This window comes from Taeniopygia guttata, chromosome 6, assembly GCF_048771995.1.
Source record: "Taeniopygia guttata chromosome 6, bTaeGut7.mat, whole genome shotgun sequence".
Classification (NCBI taxonomy): domain Eukaryota; kingdom Metazoa; phylum Chordata; class Aves; order Passeriformes; family Estrildidae; genus Taeniopygia; species Taeniopygia guttata.
The window spans coordinates 5,233,170-5,253,458 of record NC_133031.1 but is presented as its reverse complement, the minus strand read 5'-3'; the positions used below and the strand labels follow the sequence as shown (position 1 = coordinate 5,253,458).

At 42.5% G+C, this 20,289-nt stretch overlaps 1 protein-coding gene across 14 annotated transcripts in view; it reads left to right on the top strand.

The window, feature by feature from the left end:
• The window catches only part of PCDH15 (protocadherin related 15), a 617,117-nt gene that overhangs the window by 110,386 nt on the left and 486,442 nt on the right, over positions 1–20,289 (top strand). The window contains exon 1 of one of the 14 annotated variants that reach the window (XM_072930874.1): positions 16,033–16,053. The exons of the other annotated variants lie outside the window; for them this stretch is intronic. The gene's annotated coding sequence lies outside the window, so the exon portion shown is untranslated. Of the gene's footprint in view, positions 1–16,032; positions 16,054–20,289 lie in introns of those variants that run through there. 14 annotated transcript variants of the gene reach the window in all.

The following is a 20,289-nucleotide window of genomic DNA, read 5'->3' as shown; positions in this document are numbered from 1 at the left end:
GCTCTGTTTTCAGTACTGCTCTTATTTATTGCAAACACTACAAGTGAAAATGATACTTCAGAAACTCAGAATTGCAGCAAACTTTTGGAATAATCCTTTCCCCAAGTGTTTTCCATTGTAGCCTTCTATAATCTATACACTCACACACACACAAATAATAGGTGAAAAGCAATTATGTTAAAATCAGTTTTCAGTCGTGTAATTAAAACGTTTATCTCAGGCTGTACTCAACCAAACTCTTTCAAATGCTGGCTGGATTGTGGTGTTCCCTCAGCATTATCTGTGATTTACACTCCAGTCCTAGGGGAGGATTGGAGTAGGAGCTGTGGAAAACAAAAAAAAACTTGTGTCATTATTTTTCATCTCTTCACAAGTGCTCTTTTTCTCTCAGGTTAACTCAGGCAAATGTGGTAAATTATTTCCAAAAGTGGCAGTCGTTGTTTTCTTCCATCCTCAAATGAAAAGCCTCCTCTTGTTCTGGAGGGCAGATGTAGCAGCAAAGTTATTCTTTCTATTTATTTAATATAGAATGATTGCATGGCTGCTTAGCTTCTATCTTCAACTAGATTCAGCCCCTAATTAAAAAAGAAAAGGAACAAAACCCAACCTTTTTGTGCGGAAGTGCCTTTTTGCTTTTCATCCTTAATTGAATTCAGAGAGTGTTGAAAGAGAAAACACTGTTATGAATATTGGCCTTTTTGCAGGCTTGAGGGCTGAAATCTCATCTTGAGCTGGTTATAAAAGCAGTGTTGGAGAAAGCTCCTCAAGTGGTGGCTGATAACCTGTTAGCCCAGCATTTACTGGCATGTAGATTACACACCTCTTCCTTAGCCTTTTCCCTTCCCCAAAGCTGGCAGTCACTTTAGATTTACATGGAGATTTCCTGGAAACTTTTTATTTCTTAGCAGTGGCACCTATGCTGATGTCTGGAAGCTTGATTGGAATCAATAAATGTAATGAGTAGTAAGATTAATTCTCCCAGCACTCCAAAATCTTTTGGCAGTTGCATTAAACTTTCAAACCCTGTATAAATTTCTCAAGCAAATTTATTTAGTGAGCTCCAGTTATGGCTGTCTTGGACAACACATGAATGCAATAAAAGCGTGGTTCAGAAAAGGAAAGGGGTGGGGAGATGCTCAGTGCTGCCCAAAGTCAGGGGAGCAGCAAGGTGCTGGCACTGGTAAATCACAGCTCATGGGCTCCATTTGGAAAGAGAACATGCAGTGAGCTCACTGCAGCACGTGGGAATATTTTTTGGTCGTTTTTCCTTTCATGGAATGAATTGGAAGATACCTTGAAGGACATCTCACCCCTGCCATGGGCAGGGACACCTTCCACTGTCCCAGGCTGCTCCAAGCCCTGTCCAGCCTGGCCCTGGGCACTGCCAGGGATCCAGGGGCAGCCACAGCTGCTCTGGGCACCCTGTGCCAGGGTCTGCCCACCCTGCCAGGGAACAATTCCTTCCCAATATCCCATCCAGCCCTGCCCTCTGGCACTGGAAGCCATTCCCTGTGTCCTGTCCTCCATCCCTTGCCTAAGGTCACACAGAATAATCTGGTTTAACCTTCCCTTCAGGAAAGTTGCTGTCACACAGAACAAGTCAGGTATAACCAGATAAAGTGGTGTTACAAAACCTGAGAGGGATTCCATCCCTCAGACACTTTGAAGATTGCTTTCTCTTTGAGATAGGTGGAAATGATCCATTGCTATCCAGTCTGGAAAGGTCAGTTTTTTACTGACTCACAATAACGCAGTCCTTCCATTTTTAGTTCAAGTCCATAGGTGGTTCTCAGGTTCTTGAGGAAACAAGCTCTTCCTGGGCTGCAAAAATCCATGTGTGAACAAACTGGTTTGACACTGTTCGCCTTTGCATATTTGAAATAATCAGTAGCAGGATGGAATATTCAAAATCGTGCTTTTATTTAAGCAGCTGTGGTGTTTAAATAGTGGATTTTACTTGTCAGACTGCCTGAAAAGTGATTAGAGGGCAATAGCTCTGGAAGTCTCACAGTCTCCTGTATGATATCTAAATTGTCAAGAGCAATTGTTGCTGTTACCATGCAATCACACTCTTGCATTAGAAAGGAAGGTTTAACTGGTTTTTTTGGTGGTTTCTTTTTTTTGTTTTTGTTTTTTTTTTTTTTGTTTTTGAAACATAGTAAAATTTAGCACAAATAATTCTGTTCTGGAATGCACTGGCTGTGTATCCACTGAAGGTTTTGATGCTCTTTGACAGGCTTGCATGAAGAAATTTCCTTGGACAGTGTTCATTATGCAGAGTATAAAAGCTACTGTGGTGTGCTGTAATCAGAAATACAACATATAACAATATTAATAAATTTAATGATAATGTCAACACATTTATTAATTAATTTAATAATATAATCCTGATTGCTGTGATTTATTTGTGTGATAAGGAGAGAGAAGCCTGTCGGCCTTTGATTTATTTGGATATTTTGCTAGAAAAATGTAAACTGGATGTGTGTATCTTATGAACATGTGCAAGTGTCTCTGAAGGTGCCCAAACCAGCTTAGAGATAAAGTTTCTTTTAGGTGCCTTCTAGACCTTGAAAGGCTGTAGGTTATCTTCCATGGCATTTTTTTCTAATTCAGGCTGTTGGGGTCACTATTAATATAGATTTTCCCAAAAGCAATCCCTCAGCACCATCCTGCCCTTGGCCTGTGCAGTGTCAGCTCTGTGTTTGTGGGATTCCAGACCTGTTGGCTTCCAGCTGGATGTGGGGTCTCTCAGACCTCATAAAAGATTCTGTGATATCCACTGGCAAACCTGTTGAGAAAACAATAACCACCTCTGACAGAGGTTAAAGGGAGGATTTTTGTACAAAATTCTCACCCTGGGAGTCTGTCAGTGGCTCGAGGCACTGATTTTGTTGCTCTTGCAGAGCACAGGGATACACCTTGTGCAGCTCTTCTAATGACACACATCTGGCGTGTTCATGCCCATTCAAGCCACTGCTTTTGGGTGAATCCTCTTGGCTGAAGTTTTTGGGCAGCAGACAAGGGGTGGGGATTTTGGAGAAGAAAAATCCCCAACTCTGTCAAGAGTTTCTGGCCCCAGATCATCACCAGTGTGTTTTAAAGAAGTTAGGGGGAACTTTAGCAAAGAAATCCTTCCATGGGCAAATAATGGATTAGAAAGTAGGAAATAGAGGTTAAAAGCCTGGGATCAGTCCTCATGAGGGAAGAAGCTCACCACTGGAGTGAGTAGCATATCAGGATCTCTGCTGTTCAGTATATCCTGGAAATCAGGCTTCCTGTGGATCCATGAGAATATTTAGTGATGACACTAAGCTGTTTTGGGGGTTCTGAGGGTGAGAGCTGACAAGGAAGATGTGCAGAGGACCTTGTGAGAGGGATGGCTGTTAAAATGCCAAGTGAAATTCAGTGTAATTGCCAAAATATGCATGAGAGACAAATTATTCTGACTTCGCCTCTGATCTCCATCTGATTGTTTTCATTTGAGAGCAGGAGTTTGAATTTGCAGTGGGGGGTTCCATGAAAATGTCCAGCCAAGATGAACCAACACATTAAAAATGTGCTGTGTGGAGAGCAAAGAGGAATCAGTTGTTCACTGCAGCTTTAAGGACCTCAGCTGGAGCTTGAGGAGCCAGGGCTCAATGTAAACAGGAGAGGGGAGTTTTCTCCTCACTGGGACAATTCCAGGGGATGCTGGAAGTTCACACACACTAAAGGGAAGAGCAGATGTGGTTTTAGAGGGGAAAGCCACTGCAAGTTACTGAATGTGGCCTGATGAAGACCTGGTCTGGAAATGGTGGGCAGGGAGAAAGGTTCAAGGATGTGTGGTGTTTTTTCTTTCCTTGTTCTACTGCTTGGCTTGTGCTGTTGATATGACTGGAGGTGAAAACCTGACCTACCTGGTACTGGGAGGGCTGAGGTTGCTTTGTTTGTTGAGCTGGAGCCTGAGGGCAGAGCTGATTGTGGTGTGCAGCTCCCATCTCTGCTCTCTGGGACAGAGAAAGCACCCAGGGATGGCTGGAGCTGGGCCAGGAGGGTTTAGGGTGGATTTCAGGGAAAGGTTTTCCCCCAGAGGGTGCTGGCACTGTCCAGGCTCCCCAGGGAATGGGCACAGCCCTGAGGCTGCCAGAGCTCCAGGAGGGTTTGGACACCACTCCAGGGGTGCCCAGGGTGGGATTGTTGGATCAGGATTGTTGGGATTGTTGGATCACTGATCCCTGTGGATCCCTCCCAGCTCAGGGTATTCCATGAGCCCTCCAGCCTGCTCTGGTGTGGCCTTTGAAACTCCTGGCACTGTGCTAAGGGCTGCCATGGGATCTGTCAGAACAGCAATAGGCCCAATATCCCATAATGCCCATTCCCCATCTCAGCAGCAAATGCATTTTTATGACTTTTCAGGGGTTCTCTGTCAGAAGTGAGAGCACATTTGGGATGGACATAGCCCTGCAATTTCTCCATGGGAGTGTGCAGGCTTAAATAGGATGGGGTAAGCTGAGGCTTGAGCTCTGTTGATGAAGATTTCAGATTATTATTTCTGCCTGCTGGCTGCAGCTCATGGGAAGGGATTCAGCCAATGTGGAATGTGCCTTCAGGAATGTTCACTCCAGCCATGTGCCTGGCAGAAGTGTTCCCACCTTCCAGGGGTAAACCCCAAATATCAGCCAGTCTGACACACACCTGAATGGCACCTGGGGCTTAGCCAGGCAGATTGGCTCTCCTGAACAGCAGGGAAGTCACTAATTTAGAAAATTTAATTCATCTCATGTACGCTTTTAGGTTCAGGTTGATGCTCCATTGCTTGACACTTCAGGGAAAACACAGAATTGCTTATACCTTAAAGGTTAAACCCCTTTTCTGGTGGGTGAATTAATCTTTCTGATAGCTTTATACAATCTTTCAGACATGACATAAGAGCCTTGTGCATTGGTTTGGTTTCTGGGGGCCTCTCTGTTGCTTGTGGGTCTAATATCTGTTCTTGACAAAATGTGAAATTTGAACTTGTCACTTTATGTACAAGAAAATAGAGACATTTCAAACATGCTTTATTAAGTACAGTTCTTTCTCTCCAGGGCTGGCTGGTAAAAAGCCCACTGGCAAAGGTCTTGGAGCAATCCTGATCGAGATTTCTGTCCCAGAACATATTCTTGGACCAGTTTTGTATATTCACACCTAGATCACACCTCTGTTACCAACTCTGTTTACCTTAGAAAATAAACTAAAAAAAAATATTCTAGAATAGTTTCAATTGGAAGGGACATTAAACATAATCTAGTCCCAGCACCTAGATATATAAATATATAAATATTTAAATATATAATATGAATATATTTAATTTTCAAAATAAGACTGGGCTTTATTTGTGTACCTCAGACCTTGATGTATCAGATGGTTTAGATTCCAACTTAAAGTCCCTTAAGTAGGAAGATTTCTTTTTCTATTTCAATGCAAGTAAGAATGTCAACATAAGAAATAGCTCTTCCCACTCTGCAATCATGGGGTAAATTCTTTTGTATCCTTGGGGCTCTCTTGGCATCTTGCTGAGAAAGAGATGTTTTCTGCAGGAGAAGACTTGAACTAGGGGTATACGAAATGTTTCACAAGTGCATCAATTTAGGCTCTGAATGTTCAGGTCAGCCAGCGTGGGGCTGGAATATGAAAAAGGAGCTTTTATTGAGAAGTAGTTGTATTGGCTGGCATTGTCTTACTGCTTTCCAGAGAACAATTCTCCATGAAATGAAATTCTGGATAAGAACACCCATGCCCAGGGTCCTGTGTCAGGGCAGCAAGAATTCCTTGGAAGTGGCTGTTGGTTTGAAAAGCCTTTAAGGCTTTTCCAAGAGGCGATGTCTGAGTGGATAAGGATTGAACATCTAATGGCTCTTCATTGAAAGTTTGTGTTCCCAGATCTCAGACAAACCCCTGGCTTCGAGAGCATCTCCCTGAATCTCTTTGTTCCTTCAGTCTGGGGAGAAAAGAAAGGGAAAAGGACTGAGGGTACAGCACGTGGGCTTTGTTTGCTGCAGAGCAGCTGGGGCTCAGACACAGCCGGAGTCCCAGGCTCTGTGCCAGACTGTTTGCCACCACCCCAGCCCAGACCCTGCACAGGGGGGCACCTCCAGCACACAAACACTGCAGCCACTCACACCTCAAGAATCTTGAGTAGTTTTTTGGACTTTTTTTATTTCTTTCTGTGTTGGAATCTGTGGTGTTGATGATTCCGAGATTGTAGAAAGTCTCTGTCTTTCAGCCCCGCTGACAAAGCAGAAGCCATAATTCGTCTGTGCTGGTTTCAAGGTTGTTTATTCTGTGTATCTCTAACATGTTCTGCTGCCCTGCCGCAGCTCTGTCCTGCAGGGCAGCGTGTGGGGCTCTGCCCTCAGTGGGATGTTACAAACATTAAATACCAGAAACTACCTGTGCTGGATTTACAATAACGTGCCAATATCTGTCACCTACGTTGAACAGTGTGTCCCCAGCCTAAACCAACAGAAAAATGCCAACACCACAGTGAAACATGGAGGGCATGAAGAAGGAGAAAAAGGACAAGACACACCCAATTTCCTCCATCTTGTCCCCTTTGGACCCCAAATCAAGAAACCTAAAATTTCACTTTTGCACTCAGAGCTTGTAATTCATCCTGTAAGATTGAAAACTCTTTTCCATGGACAGAGATCACAGACAGTGTCTCTGGGGGCTCTGTCCAGGGGGGTTCCTGACCCCTGCCAGGGTCCCAGACCTGCCAGGGAAGCCAGAGGGAAGCCCTGGATTCCCATATTTCTGGAATTTCCCATGGCTCAGAATCATAGAACCATCGAGGCTGGAAAAGACCTCGAATGTCATCGAGTCCAACCTTGGAGCCAACACCACCTTACTTGTCAGGGTTTAGGACTTAACCAGGCCCAGAGCACAGAGGCCAGAGTCCCTAACTGGGATGAGAAATGTGCTGGATTCCCTGCAGAGTTTGAGACAGCTCCAGCCTTCTTGAGGGCATTGAAGATGTGAGGCTTAGAAATGTGCCTGCCTCCAGGATGGGATCTGGAATCCCAGAATCCCAGGATGGTTTGGATTGGGAGGGACCTTAAAGCCCACCCAGTGTCACCCCTGCCATGGCAGGGACACTTTCCACTGTCCCAGGCTGCTCCAAGCCCTGTCCAGCCTGGCCTTGGGCACTTCCAGGGATCCAGGGGCAGCCACAGCTGCTCTGGGCACCCTGTGCCAGGGCCTGCCCACCCTGCCAGGGAACAAATCCTCCCTAATACCCAATCTAAATCTTCTCTCTTTGGGTTTGAAGCCATTCCCTTCTGTTCTGTCACTACAGAAAGCAGGCAGAAAAGCCTGTGTGTTTTAAGCACTCAAAGATGAAATGATTGACTGCTTTCCTGCAATGTTGTGCCCATTGGTGTCTGTGGGTAACTTCTTCCCCGGGGCTGGAGGCAAGTCAGATGAGGGTGTGCAAGTCTGACAAGTGGGCCTGACTTATCAACTCAATTTCTCAGCACAAAATATTCTTAAATTATACATGTGGAGATGATTAGAGCTGGAGTGTTAATGTGGCTATTTCTCAGTCCTTTTTTCCTAACCTTAGCATGTGCTAGAACTAAGGTTAGACAAAAGGCACTTGGTTCCCAGCCCAAACACAAATTTAACTCCCAGAGTTCTATTTTTCTGGGGAATACTGTATTTGTAGCCTTCAAATCCTTGGCTGTTTTCATGTCTTGCCTGTAGTTTTTTGGGTGGGTTTTGTTTGTTGGCTTTATTTATTACTGTCATTATTATTACTACCTAAATGGTTTCTTTAGAAAGTTTCAATGAAAAAGCAAACAAAGCGGGTTTTTTTTTTCTTTCCATTTAGCAAATGTTGCCTGCAGTGCTCTCCTGGCTGGGATAGCCTGAGTTGTCAAATTTGAAATTTATATCCAAGCATTTTTGAGGATGGATGCCTGGGTATATATGCTTAGATAATGAGTTTAGAGAAAAAGGTAAAACAGCTTCTCTGAGCTGTTTTGGGAATTGCTGCTTTAGTGTTTACGCTGGAATTGTTGCTTTGTTGTGGTTTCTGTGTAATTGTGTAGGGTTTAAATTGTAAAAGCAGAAAGATTCAAGCTAAGAAGGCACTTTCCTGTGCAGTGTTTGCATTATAGCTGAGAGCTCAGAGGTTTTGCAGTAATTTATTGTCTCTGTTTCCCTGTTTTTCCTTCTGTCTGGAACCTGTGGCCAAGGAGAGGTACAGGGACTGTCCCAAATACACAAAGCTTTGGGGAGAGAGCTCCTGCCATGGGAATCTTCAGTGCTTTGCTCTCCCAGGCTCTGCTCCATGAGGAAACAGGCCCAGAGTTTGCATTTTACTGAAATAAATGACCTTTTCCATGTACAATCAATTTATCTTACAACCAGGAACTTGAAGGATTACATTGATTTTTAGAGGAAGGTGTTGTAGCAGAATAGGGAAAATAGGGACAGGAGAAAAATTGTAAAAATGCCACTAATTTTTGTTGTGGAGACAGGTCAGTCACTGCTTCAGATTCTACAAGTATTTAATGTGCTTTGTGTCTTTAGAGGCAGAAATGTTGGATTTTCATTTTTACACTAGGAAAGGAACCAAACCAAGATAATTTTCTATGGGAAGGAGTAACAGCCAGGGTCAGAGAGGAGGGAAAGGTGTGCCCTGGCCATGCCCCTGGCACTGAGGCTTTGCAGCAGCCCTGGGACACCCTGAAAAACCTCTGAGAGCAAATGTGTCCCCAGCAGAATCCCAAATGTGAGATGGGCCCTGAAAATCTCGTTTAAAGCCTGGCTCTTAGCAAGTCCAGACCAAGTCATGTGCTACTGCCACGGGGCTAATATGAGAGTGTAATCCAGTCTCCAGTTCTTGATGATTTCTTGTTGACTTTAGAGTTGATTTCCTTTTACCAGTGGCCCTGTTAATACTCCCCTCAAAGTGCTGATTGCCAAGGTCATGATTTTTATCAGAAGTCCAGCAGTAATGGGAATTTCATAGCAATTTTAATCACTTTTTTTTTTTTTTTTTGCCATGGAATGAATTTTTTTCTTTGATTTCTTTATTGCTGTCATCAAGACAAGGTATATTCTGACATTCACTTTAGACCAAGTAAATGGCATCGTTATAATCATCAAAGGTAGTAACGGGCACATAAATTTTTCAGTGAGCAGGCAGTGGAGATGAAATGACAACCTGCAACTGCCAGATTCTCCTGGTAGCCAAGGGTTTGGAATGGTGTTCACAATGCAAACTTGGGATAGGTGGCATTCCCCAGCACTCCTGTATGTTCTCTAATATATAATGAAAATTATTGTGCTGCATTGAGAATTGGCTTTGCCCTTTCTCTCAAGAGAAATTTCCTGCCAAAACTCAGTTTTTCTAGGGAATGCTGTATTTGTAGCCTTCAAATCCTTGGCTGTTTTCATGTCTTGCCTTCAGATTTGGGAGGGGATTTGTGTTTGCTCTATTAATGTTGTTATTATTATTTTATTTACCTGATTGGTTTCTTTAGAAAGTTTCAATGCAAAAGCAAACGAGGCAATTTTTTCTTTCCATTTAACCAGTGTGACCTGCAGGCACAAAATTGCAACGCCCTGGCATAGCCTAAATTTTCAAATTTGAAACTTTTATCCAAGTATTTTGGAGGGTGGATGCCTGGATAGATGTGCTTAGATAATTAGTGTTGGTTGAACTGAATTATAATTAATGTAAACAAAGACACAAACTTCACAGTCCAGCAAGAACATCGCTTTTTTTAACAAAAAAAGGAAAGTATTTTATATGGATGCATTTGAGATCCTTTAGTTGGGGGTGTTTTTCTGGGGAGAAAACTGGCATGATTAAGGGAAAATAAAGAACAGATTTCCAAGGGGGAAAGGAAACCATGGATTCTTTAAACAACAGATGTAGGAGCACCAGGGCATTATAAAATACTGGAAATCTGCTTATTGTTCTTAAGGGCTGTATTGCCTTGTAATGTGCATGGTTAACACCATACACGTGGGTTTTCCATAAAAAAACTCTTCAAAATGTTCAGTTCACTTCTTGACAGGCCATTTTTCAAGGGATATGCCTGTTACTGTTTATTCCTAGCAGCTTGTCCACTGTGACATAGTTATTACATTAATTACAAGGCATTAATTGAGTAGATTTCTAATAGCTGTGCCATGCTGGTTTTTTTTGCTTTCTCCAAACTGTGATTTCCCCTATAACAAATGGACCTTGGTACCTGAGTTGTCTCCTTGGTGACTTTGCTGTGAGTCACCCCCACAATTTTCCTGCTGAGATTCCTGGAATCAGGATATCCTAAACTGAACAGGACACAAAGGGATCATCAAGTTCAATTTCTTTCTCCTCACAGGATGACCTAAACCTCAATGTTCTGTGTGAGGGAGTCATCCTGGAGCCCTGGCAGCCTTAGGGCTGTGCCCATTCCCTGGGGAGCCTGTTCAGTGCCCCATGACCTATGGGGGAAGAGCTTTTCCCTAAAACCCATCCTAAATCCTCCCAGGAAGGGAAGGGAGCTGCTGTTTTATAAATTACTCAGCTTTGCCTCAGCAGAACAGAGTGGGAGAAGCCTTCTCTTTTTTTTTTTGTAGTCCTTCAGTGGCTCTGCAACATGGGTTAAAATATTTTGGGGTATAAAATTCTGTTGGAATTTTGGTCACTGAGAATTTTCGACTTTTTGTGCTGGGAGGTACTGACTCCTAAGGGAATACTGTATTTGACCTGAGGTTGTGGAAAAGGTTTCTAAAATGAAATGATAGAACTGGGATTATGTGTGTGGAGTTTAAATTGAAGTGTGTAATTTCACATGGGGGGAAACTTAGAGTTTAAAGTTTTAGAATATAGTAATATATATAAAGCAAAATGGAGGTTTTAGGGTGGAGACTGGTCCTTCTTCATTTTCATCATGGCTTTAAGTAGTATTGTGTAATTGGATAAAAAAGTCTGCATTGCAGGCCATAAGTAGTTGTTATTAGGTTAAAAATAAAAATAATTTAGGTGTCATTTCTTAATTGGGCAGTTTATCCTTAAAATACCTTGTAGAGGGAGAGATGGGGCTCCATTTTTTAGTTTGGTAGAATAAAGTGCTGTAGAACTCAGGGTTTGTGAGACTGTAACATAGATAAAAACTAATAAACATCTGAGTCCCAACAAGAAATATCATCTCACACATTTAATCCCGACCCTGACAAAAAAAAAGTTAAGACTCTTCAGGGTTCATGTTGACATTACCAAGTTGTCCTTTGGGCAGGGGTGAAGGCTACAGATCCACACCTCAGAACACAGAGTTCCTGCTCCCCCCTATTCCATATTCTATGGCAAAGCAGATTTCATCCAGATGTGTTAAATGCTGCCTGCTGCCAGGGTGACTTCAAAACAAAACTGTAGCTGGAAGCTGGTTTGGATGTTTCACCCCTTTTTACACAAGAGATGCTAATGATAAACACCCCCATGAACAAGCAGGGATTCTGTTAGGCAGAGGGTAAAAGGAGAGGATTTTTAGCCCATTGAAAATAGGACTTCCTGATTGTGCAAGTGAGAAAAAATAATAGTGCAAAGATGCTCTTGGCAAGCCAGAAATGTGTGTTGATAATCAGGTATATTTTTCAGTTATGAAGAATTAAATTTGAGTGTGGGGAATAATAGAAGGAGTGTGTTCCCAGAAAGAGTTCTTTAGTAACCACCTACCAGAGAAGCTGGAAGTCTCCTTGTCTTCCATGAGTGATGACCTGGAATGGATAGCTCGAATTCCATCTTTTAAAAATACATTGGGAACTTAACCAGTCCTCCTTGGGCCTGGTGGAGCATCTGCAATTCCATGAAATGCCCGTCAAAAGCTCTGCAATCCTGTGAGTTGCTGTTGCTTATGGAGCTTTAATTATTGAATGCCCAAAGTTTCTGTCCTTCCCTCAAGACCTGAGCTGCAAAATTGCTTTTACAGGGTTTAAATTTTGATTTTTTTTTTTTTTTTCAGTTTTGCAGAGCTTTTAGTGCTTGAATCAAAACAGCCATGAAATAAGTGGAGTAATGTGTCAGGGAGAATTCTTGTTAGCCAATGGAACATTAGCAGCACACATTTTTTTTGTCTGGAACAGTGGAGCTGAGTACGTTCCAGAGGACTCAAAATCGCTCCATTTCCTCTCCTTTCCAAGCATGAATCCTTGGTGAAGCACTAAAGAAGTGTCAAACATCAGGGTTGGATGTGGAAGTGTGTCTGGGGAGAAGCCAGGATAACTTTTCCTCTCCAAATCCCACTTCTGGTCCCCTGTTCTGTAACCTGCTGTCCAACCCCCTTCCTTCCCACGTGAAGGAATTGTTTCCCAAATTCCAGCCAGTGACTGTGGGACCACTGTGTGTCCCCAAGGCCAATCAGGTTGGGTGAACCAATTACTGCAATGTGTGGTAATTAAAAATCCAGTAGGACTTTGTTGCCTTTCCCCTAAATAGGGCAGCTTTTACACCTCAGGGATTGTTTTAATTAATATTAATTGGTGGTTCTAATTTAACATTCAGACTGAAGACTTTTGACCAGGTAACTGCCGAGTGCTGCAAATTTGAGCCTCCCCAGTGCCTTTTTTATTACTAGGTTTTAAATAAATAAGTGGAGTACAGAAAGCAAATTGGATGTCAACTACTGTTGGAAGTAGATACATTTCAGAAGCTTAAACCTTTTCCAGCCTTTCCAGAGAAAATAATTATTTTGTTTCCCAGAGCATGAAAATTTTCTACAGAATTTTTAATTTAAATTAATTTAATTTGGTTTTATTTCAAACTATCTTACAGGTTTTCAAAGAATCCCAGAATGGTTTGGGTTGGAAGGACCTTAAAGCCCATCCAACCCCACCCCTGTCATGGGCAGGGACACCTCCCACCATCCCAGGCTGCTCCAAGCCCTGTCCAGCCTGGCCTTGGGCACTGCCAGGGATCCAGGGGCAGCCACAGCTGCTCTGGGCACCCTGTGCCAGGGCCTGCCCACCCTGCCAGGGAACAATTCCTTCCCAATATCCCATCCATCCCTGCCCTCTGGCACTGGGAATCCACTCCCCATTGTCCTGTCACTCCAGTTCCTGTTGCAGGGTCCCTCTCCAGCTCCCCTGTGTCCCTTCAGGCCCTGGAAGGAGCTGTGAGGTCTCCATACCCCCTTCCCTTCTCCAGGCTGAGCATCCCCAGCTCTCCCAGCCTGGCTCCAGAGCGTTTCCTCTCATAATTTTCTGTTCCATTTTGGTCAGGTTGTAGCTCATGCCTTTTTTTACTGTGTGGTGCTAAAATACCACCTGTGGGTTAAATTTGTTACTTATGGGTTTCCCTTATTGAATATCTCTGTGTTTATGTTTCTGAGAGACTGACAGATTTGGAGGTTTGCTGGTTATTATTATCCTTATAAATACATATTCTCACTTTACAGTTAAATCTGAGCCTCTTAAGCTTTGGTCATTTTGAGCAATTTGTTCCCTCTCCCTTTTCAGGCCCTTTCTGCCCTTTGTCCCTTCCTTCTGTCACTCTGCCCCTCTACTGCCATCTGCACCATCATTCCAGAATGGTCCTAATATTTGGAGATCTCAGCTGAGCTTTGTGAGGACTTTCCCGAGTCTTCTGGGTGCTGAGCTGGTGCTTTGGATTTGGGGCCTTTTCAGATGTGGAGCTTGTCACAGTCAGATTTTCATGAGGTTGGGAAACTTATCTCCCAAATTTCCATTTTTCTTCAAAGGTCTGTGCTTTGAGAGTGGGGATAGAAGAACCTTTCAAGGAAACAATGTCTCCTACAATTCTGATTTTAAAATATGGGCCCTCGCAACTGCTGGGCATTTGAAACAACACCAGGCGAGGAATTTGATCTATTTGAACTTTTATTAACCTATTTTTAGTGCCCAGGAACCATGAATGCTCTTTCTCCAGAGTATAATGGTAGGGGGAGAACAAAAATTATGCTTATACAGATAATTTTGTCTTTTGTCTGAAAAAGGGGTCAATCTCCATTCCCAAAATTGTTCCAGTTGCTTGAACATCTGCTGAAGTGGATGTTCAGGCTGTGGTGAGAGCTGCTGGGTGCTGCTTGTTTTTGAAGATTTGATCCCCAGCTGCCTATTGATTAATTCTTATAAATTCGCTTTGGAAAAAGAGGCCATTTCAGCTTAAAATGCCCCGTGCACAGCAGGAGCTTGGAGGTGATGGCAGGAGCTTTCCTCTTCCTGCCTGTGCTTTTCTGTTGTCCCCTGTTGTCTTTCATGGTAGCAAAGACACATTTTTCTATAGAAAACATAAAAATCAGCTTTGCAAATTGCTGAAACCTTATTATTTAAACAATTAAGCCACGTAGAGCATTCTCTCCAGTGTGTCTCTGAATAGTGACGACCCCCATTAAAGTGGTTATTGAGTTCTTCTGAGTTGCATAACCTACATATTCGTGGTAAAACTGCTATAATTAACTCAATTTTTATTGGCCCTGTGGCTTCAGAGGGATTTCTGCTGAATGTGGGGACACGCAGCTCCAGGTTGGTGCCTCCCATTCAACTCCTGCAAATCTCAGCGTGGCTCAGAATTGGCCTCTCAGAGCCAAACTTTAAATGCCACTGTGAAGGTGGCCTGAGAAATTCAATAAAGAGCAGCACAGAGCAGGACTGCCTTGGGTTTGATTGGAGTGGGGTTTATAAAGCAACAGAAGATTTAGGGGCTGTTAGAAAAATGGAGTTTTGCTAATTTCCAGTTCTCTTCAGATCAGGAGGATTTCCATAATTTGCTCAGGAAAATATCTTTCAAAGTCATCCTTAGGGCTTTTTTATCACTATTTTACCTCCTAACCTAACAGATGTTTTCTAGCAGTTAACTTATTATGAGCACAGGACAAGTTTTGTTAAGGTCTAGAGGGAAAAAAAAAAAATCTGTGCCTCAGTCTTGTGGTAAAATTTTTATGGTAATTGAGTGAGAAGAGAGGAAACCTTTTTGACATATGGAGAGTGGCTGTTTCCCTAATGGACCTTGCACAAAGGGGGTTGTTTCAGGGAGCTGTGGAAGGAACTGAATTTCACAGTGGCCATACTTCCACAATATTTCCCAAATCCAACTTTTGGTGAGCAGCTCTCCCAAAAGAGAGAGCTGCTCACCAAAAGCAGCTGTAGTTTGGCCAAACACTTGATAATATATAATTATTTCTGTTGTTATTTTTGATGGTGGGATATAAAGTTCTGTGAAGCAAATTCTGAGTGACCAGAGATCTTTATGCTTTGAATTTGTCTTTCTCAGGTCAGGCAATTCCTAGGGTTCTGTTCTGTGTAGAAATTGAAACTGTACCAAACAAAATGCTAACCTGAGACACAAAAACTATTTTTCATTCCTCTCGGTACAAGATTAGATTGAAAAGAAAACATCCTTACCTTTATTTTCATTGTCATAATGAAAAGTGTAATTTCCATTTTCATGAAGTGGCTCATTTCTACTACCATGAAGCTGCCACTAAGTAGTAGTTGTTCTCCTGAGAGCTTTTCCTGTGAGTGTGGGCAAGGTTCTAATCCTAGAGGACATTCCTGGGAGAGATTTTTGATTGCAAAGGTTTCTCAGTGGGAAGGGAGTTTTGCACATGGAAGAAGTAGGAGGTTTCATTGCTCTTCAGGAATCCTTCAGATGCTCCTGAATATCTTCTGCATGTACAGGAGAGGCCTGGCTTAAAGCAAGGCAGCCCTGGAGCTGTGGGCTCAGCTCTAGAAAAGAGTTTGTCCATCCTCTGTGTGAAAACACTCACATAGCAGGAGTAAAAGGAGAGACTGGGAGGTGTTCAAGGCAAATGAAAGATAATAAAAGGAGAAAACAATGCTTTTAAATGGCTCCCAGCCCCTCATTGAGAGTAGTCCCACCTACTGAAGTCAGATATGGAAATTATGTGGGGTTTTTTTGTTTGAATTTCTTCTGTTCTGAGTCAGTGATAGGTTGGTGTAGAGTAAAAATGTCTGTCAGCTTCTCCCTGGGTCACTAAAATGCATAATTCTGTAATTTTCCATGCAGTCCAACAGAAATGGAGCCGGAGAAAGTTCTTATCTCCTGTTTCCCCTCTTGAGGTGAGGAAGGCACACAGAGATGTGCATTTACATCATGCATGTAAATTCAGCATAACCACAAAATTGAGCTTTTTTTTTATCCTCATTCCTGATTTGCTTGGATGCCCAGTGAAGCATGTTCTCAGCTACCATCATTTTTTGGATGAAAAAGCCAGTTGTAAGATGTTGGCAAGCTTGATATTACCAAAAATGGGGCTTTGCAGAACAGCTGGGGGACAGATGCATATGGCCATGGGCATCAATCCTCTAGGCAGTGCCAGGGGTAATTACCAGGGGTAGTTCTGGATTTCTCCACTTGTGGACAATTTCTTCACTTGTTCCTGCCCTTGGCGTTCCAAGGTGAAGCTGCTGGAGAAGCAGCTGATTGTGCTGCTCTCTTGTTGGGCAATACCTTTTCCTGGCCCAGAAATGGGGCAACTGAGAGGTGTTTTAAAAACTTTTATTCCGTTTTAAGTCTCCTGAGAAGGGTGAGACAATACAGATGTTGTTCTTCACACCATCACAATCAGAAGCTATTTTCTAATTGCAATACATTATAAGCATTTTTTGGCCTATCAGCTTTAGCCACACCATGCTGTAGATGCCTTAAAGCTAATAATCTAAAATTAGCCCTCATGGGTCCTACTACAATGCATTTTTCATGGTTCTATTTCTCCAAAGTATCCAGTCTTATTTGCAAGGCCATCCTTTAAAATTTGTTTCTGGTTCCATTTCTCTCTCAACCATGTCTGTCCTATTCCATGGCATTTCTAAGTCAGCATTTCTTGTCTCAAAGTTTGCATATGGATGCACACTGCATGGGCCTTCTGTCAGACCCTGAGAACTCTCTACAAATCCACTTCCCACAGCTCCCCCCTGCTCTTGAACTGAAAAATCTCTCTGACTCTCTTGAACTCCCACAATCTCTGACACTGCTGTCCTGTCAAAAGGAGTCTGAGTCCTCAGCCACCTGAGGATGATGCCACAGGTGACATCTCCCAGACATTCCTGTGCCCCTGTGCCCATGGAGAAGACAACAAATAATAATCAAATTCTTGGTTGCTTCCCTAAAACTTTCCAGAAGAGGACTCTCACTGCAGTGACCTTCAGGTTTGTTTTTCTGAGAAGTGCCTTTATCCTCCCACATCATTCACACAGAGATATCAAGAAGTGCTTTCAATATCACAGAGCAACAGCAGAGGGTGCCCAGAGCAGCTGTGGCTGGCCCTGGATCCCTGGAAGTGTCCAGAGCCAGGCTGGATGGGCTTTGGAGCACCCTGGGGTAGGGGAAGGTGTCCCTGCCCCCATGGAACTGAATGGATTTTGAGGTCCCTTCCCACCCAGACCATTCTGTAATTCCTAATGAACTGGAACTTCTTGATCCAGTAGAAGTAAGGCAGGGAATGGGAGGAGTGTGGGGAGGGGGAGAAAAAGTAAATCCAAGAGGCTTCAGGGAATATTGGATCTCTAGAGTAAGGTTTGATTTAATGAACTACAAGCAAAGCTCTTCTGATTATATTGTGTGTATCAATAGCCTCTCCTTAGACCCTCCCCAAATCCAACCTTGTTCAGATGATTCTATGAAATATTGAAGCATAAAGGAAGTTTTACTCTATTTTTTTTTTTTATGACAGAGATCAGAACCAAGGTAAAAACCTGCCAGGATAAATAACAAAAGTGGTGTTCTATTGATTGTGAGTGCCTTTGCTCCTGCTGTCCACTGTCCTTTAGCAATTTTCCAGGACAGAGAAGTAATTCTGCTGAGATCCCCTGACTGAAATGACAATTCCTCTGCTTCCTCTGGGGACAGCCAGGGGTGTGATCAGATTTGAAATCTGTAAGCTCTTATTGATTTGCTTTCTAAAAACTTCCTAAGAAATCCCACCTGGGTGTAGAATTCCTCTGAACTCCATCAGCCTCTCTAACAAGTTCTCCAAAAGAATTATTGTCTTTTAAATAGGACTGCAGTAGTGTGTTCTTGAAAGAATATGAAATTAAATTACCTGAGCTGGAGTGCAGTTATTAGAGGTGGTCTAGGATGAGGCATAAAAATAGATTATCTGTCTATATTTAGGATATATACATGTATTAGATAATTAAAAATCATGCACATCTTCCTGGGTTGTTTGGGGGGCTTTGTTAATGATTGGAAAGTCAATGGGATTTTAGGGCTTTTATTCCAGTATCAGTTAATACAGATACAGGTTGTATTGGAAAGCCATTTAACCACAAAGAAATGGGTATTGGTTCAAAAGCGCCATCATTTTTTTAGATATTGAGTTCATATATACAAAATTTTATCTACTCCTGTTCCTTAATTCTGCTTGTAAGAGTTGGATGTTGCCCTCCACAAGCCAAAAGAGGCCTGGCTTCCCTGCAGAGCACAGCAAAGTTGTTTTTTTTTTAAATTCAGTCTCTCTTATGCTTCTTGTACAGCAGAATACCTCACCATTAAACCCTGCATATGTGGTTGCATTAATCCTGGTTCCATTCAGTAGGCACAGGGATGAAAATGGGATTTAAGGTTAGATCTGGGCTTTGCTCCTTCTCACTGAATATATAAAATACAGATTTCCTAAACCCTGAGCAACATCTTTGCCTAACCCAGAGCATCAGCCCCTGGCTCAAAGGTTGCACTGGATGATCTTGGAGGTCTTTGCCAACCTTACTGATTCTGGGGGGTGAAATAGTGAAATAACAGCTGTTTTCAGGGAGGTTTGGGTCTGTGGAGATGGGGTGAGTATTTTGATGTCAGAGTTCAAAGGGCTACTAAGCTTAATTTTCCTTCTAACCCTAAATCCCCATGATTTTAAAACCCTTTTACTATCAAGCACATCAAGTGTAAAATTCTGCTCTCAGCTCACTGCGAGAGATTTAGATTAGGCTGAAGAACATTGATCAGGATGTGTCAATGCACAACACAGGGGCAATTTGTGACTGTGGGAGGGTGCTGGAGTCACAGGTTTGTTTGTGTCAGCCCTGTCCGCCAGCCTATGTCAAATAAGTCTGGTTTGAAACAGAGAGGGGAAGCAAAATGCTCTCATAATTCAAGTTTCCATCGGTTATCTTCAGTGGCTGATTCCTCAGCTGGTCCCATGGATTTCCTTTGTGTCCTGGGGGATACCAAAAGGTGAGGCAGAAGAGCTGTTAACTGAGGGGAAAGAAATGTGGAGTTTGAAAAACACTCAGCCTTGAGTGCTCTAGGACGTGAAGTTTTGTAGGACTCTTTCCTGCATTAAAGAAAAATGTGTCAAAAAAAACCCTTTTCTATTCTTGAAGTGATGGGAAGATGTGGTTCCAGAAATGCTGTGAGGAAAGTGCATTTTCCTGCTTTGCTGAGATATAGCCCAGAAGGCCACAGGTGACTGAGATATAAAGGTACAGGATGCTTTTGCAGGGGAAGTGAGTATCAGACAGAGGGCAGAGAGCAGGGGTTTGTTTATTCTGCACAGAAGAGCGTGTGACACTCAGAAATGTGACAAACTCTGAACTGATGTGAGCAAAAAGCTCACGGGTGGAAGTGATACAAATGGAAGGGCTTTTGATCATTGCAACCCCAGGTTTGAGTCTCAGACAATACCATTGCTGGTAAAAAAAAAAAAATAAAAAATTAAAAACTGAAATTTCTGCCCTCTTACCAGCTCAAGGGAGTGTGGGCAAGCAGCAGAGCCCCAAAGTGAGCAGAAATGGGAAATTGGAGACCTGTCAGAAATGTGCTTTGCTCTGCTGCCAAGCAGCAGGGACAGGAGGTGCCTCTTGTGTGGATGTGTGTGACACTGATGGTTTCTCTCATGAGGAGAGCCCAAAAATCCACTCACTCTCCCTCAGAAGTTATTCATTGTTGTGTAAAATGTAATTATCACAGGATCTTTGTCCTTTCTAAGTTGGAGAGCTATGGCACAGTGGACCTTTTGGGGATCTGTTTACCTTGATTAGCTGGGTCCAGTTATCTTTCCTTGTCCTTTTTGGTTTGGATTTAGATGTTTATTAGTTTTTACTTATATTACAGTTTTATCAATTGTGATTTTTATAGTAATTTTTAATAAGTTAAAAATGGACTTGTATCTTTTTTATATAAGGTTTTTTAAGGATAAACTGTCTAATTAAGAAATAGCAAATTATTTTTAACTTAATAACTACTTGTGTTTTGTAATGTGGACTTATTTAATTACATAATATCACATAAAATTATGAAAAAGGTGAAGAAGAAGGAATAGTTTCTGTTTTAAAACTTTTGTTATATATTATATGTTAAAA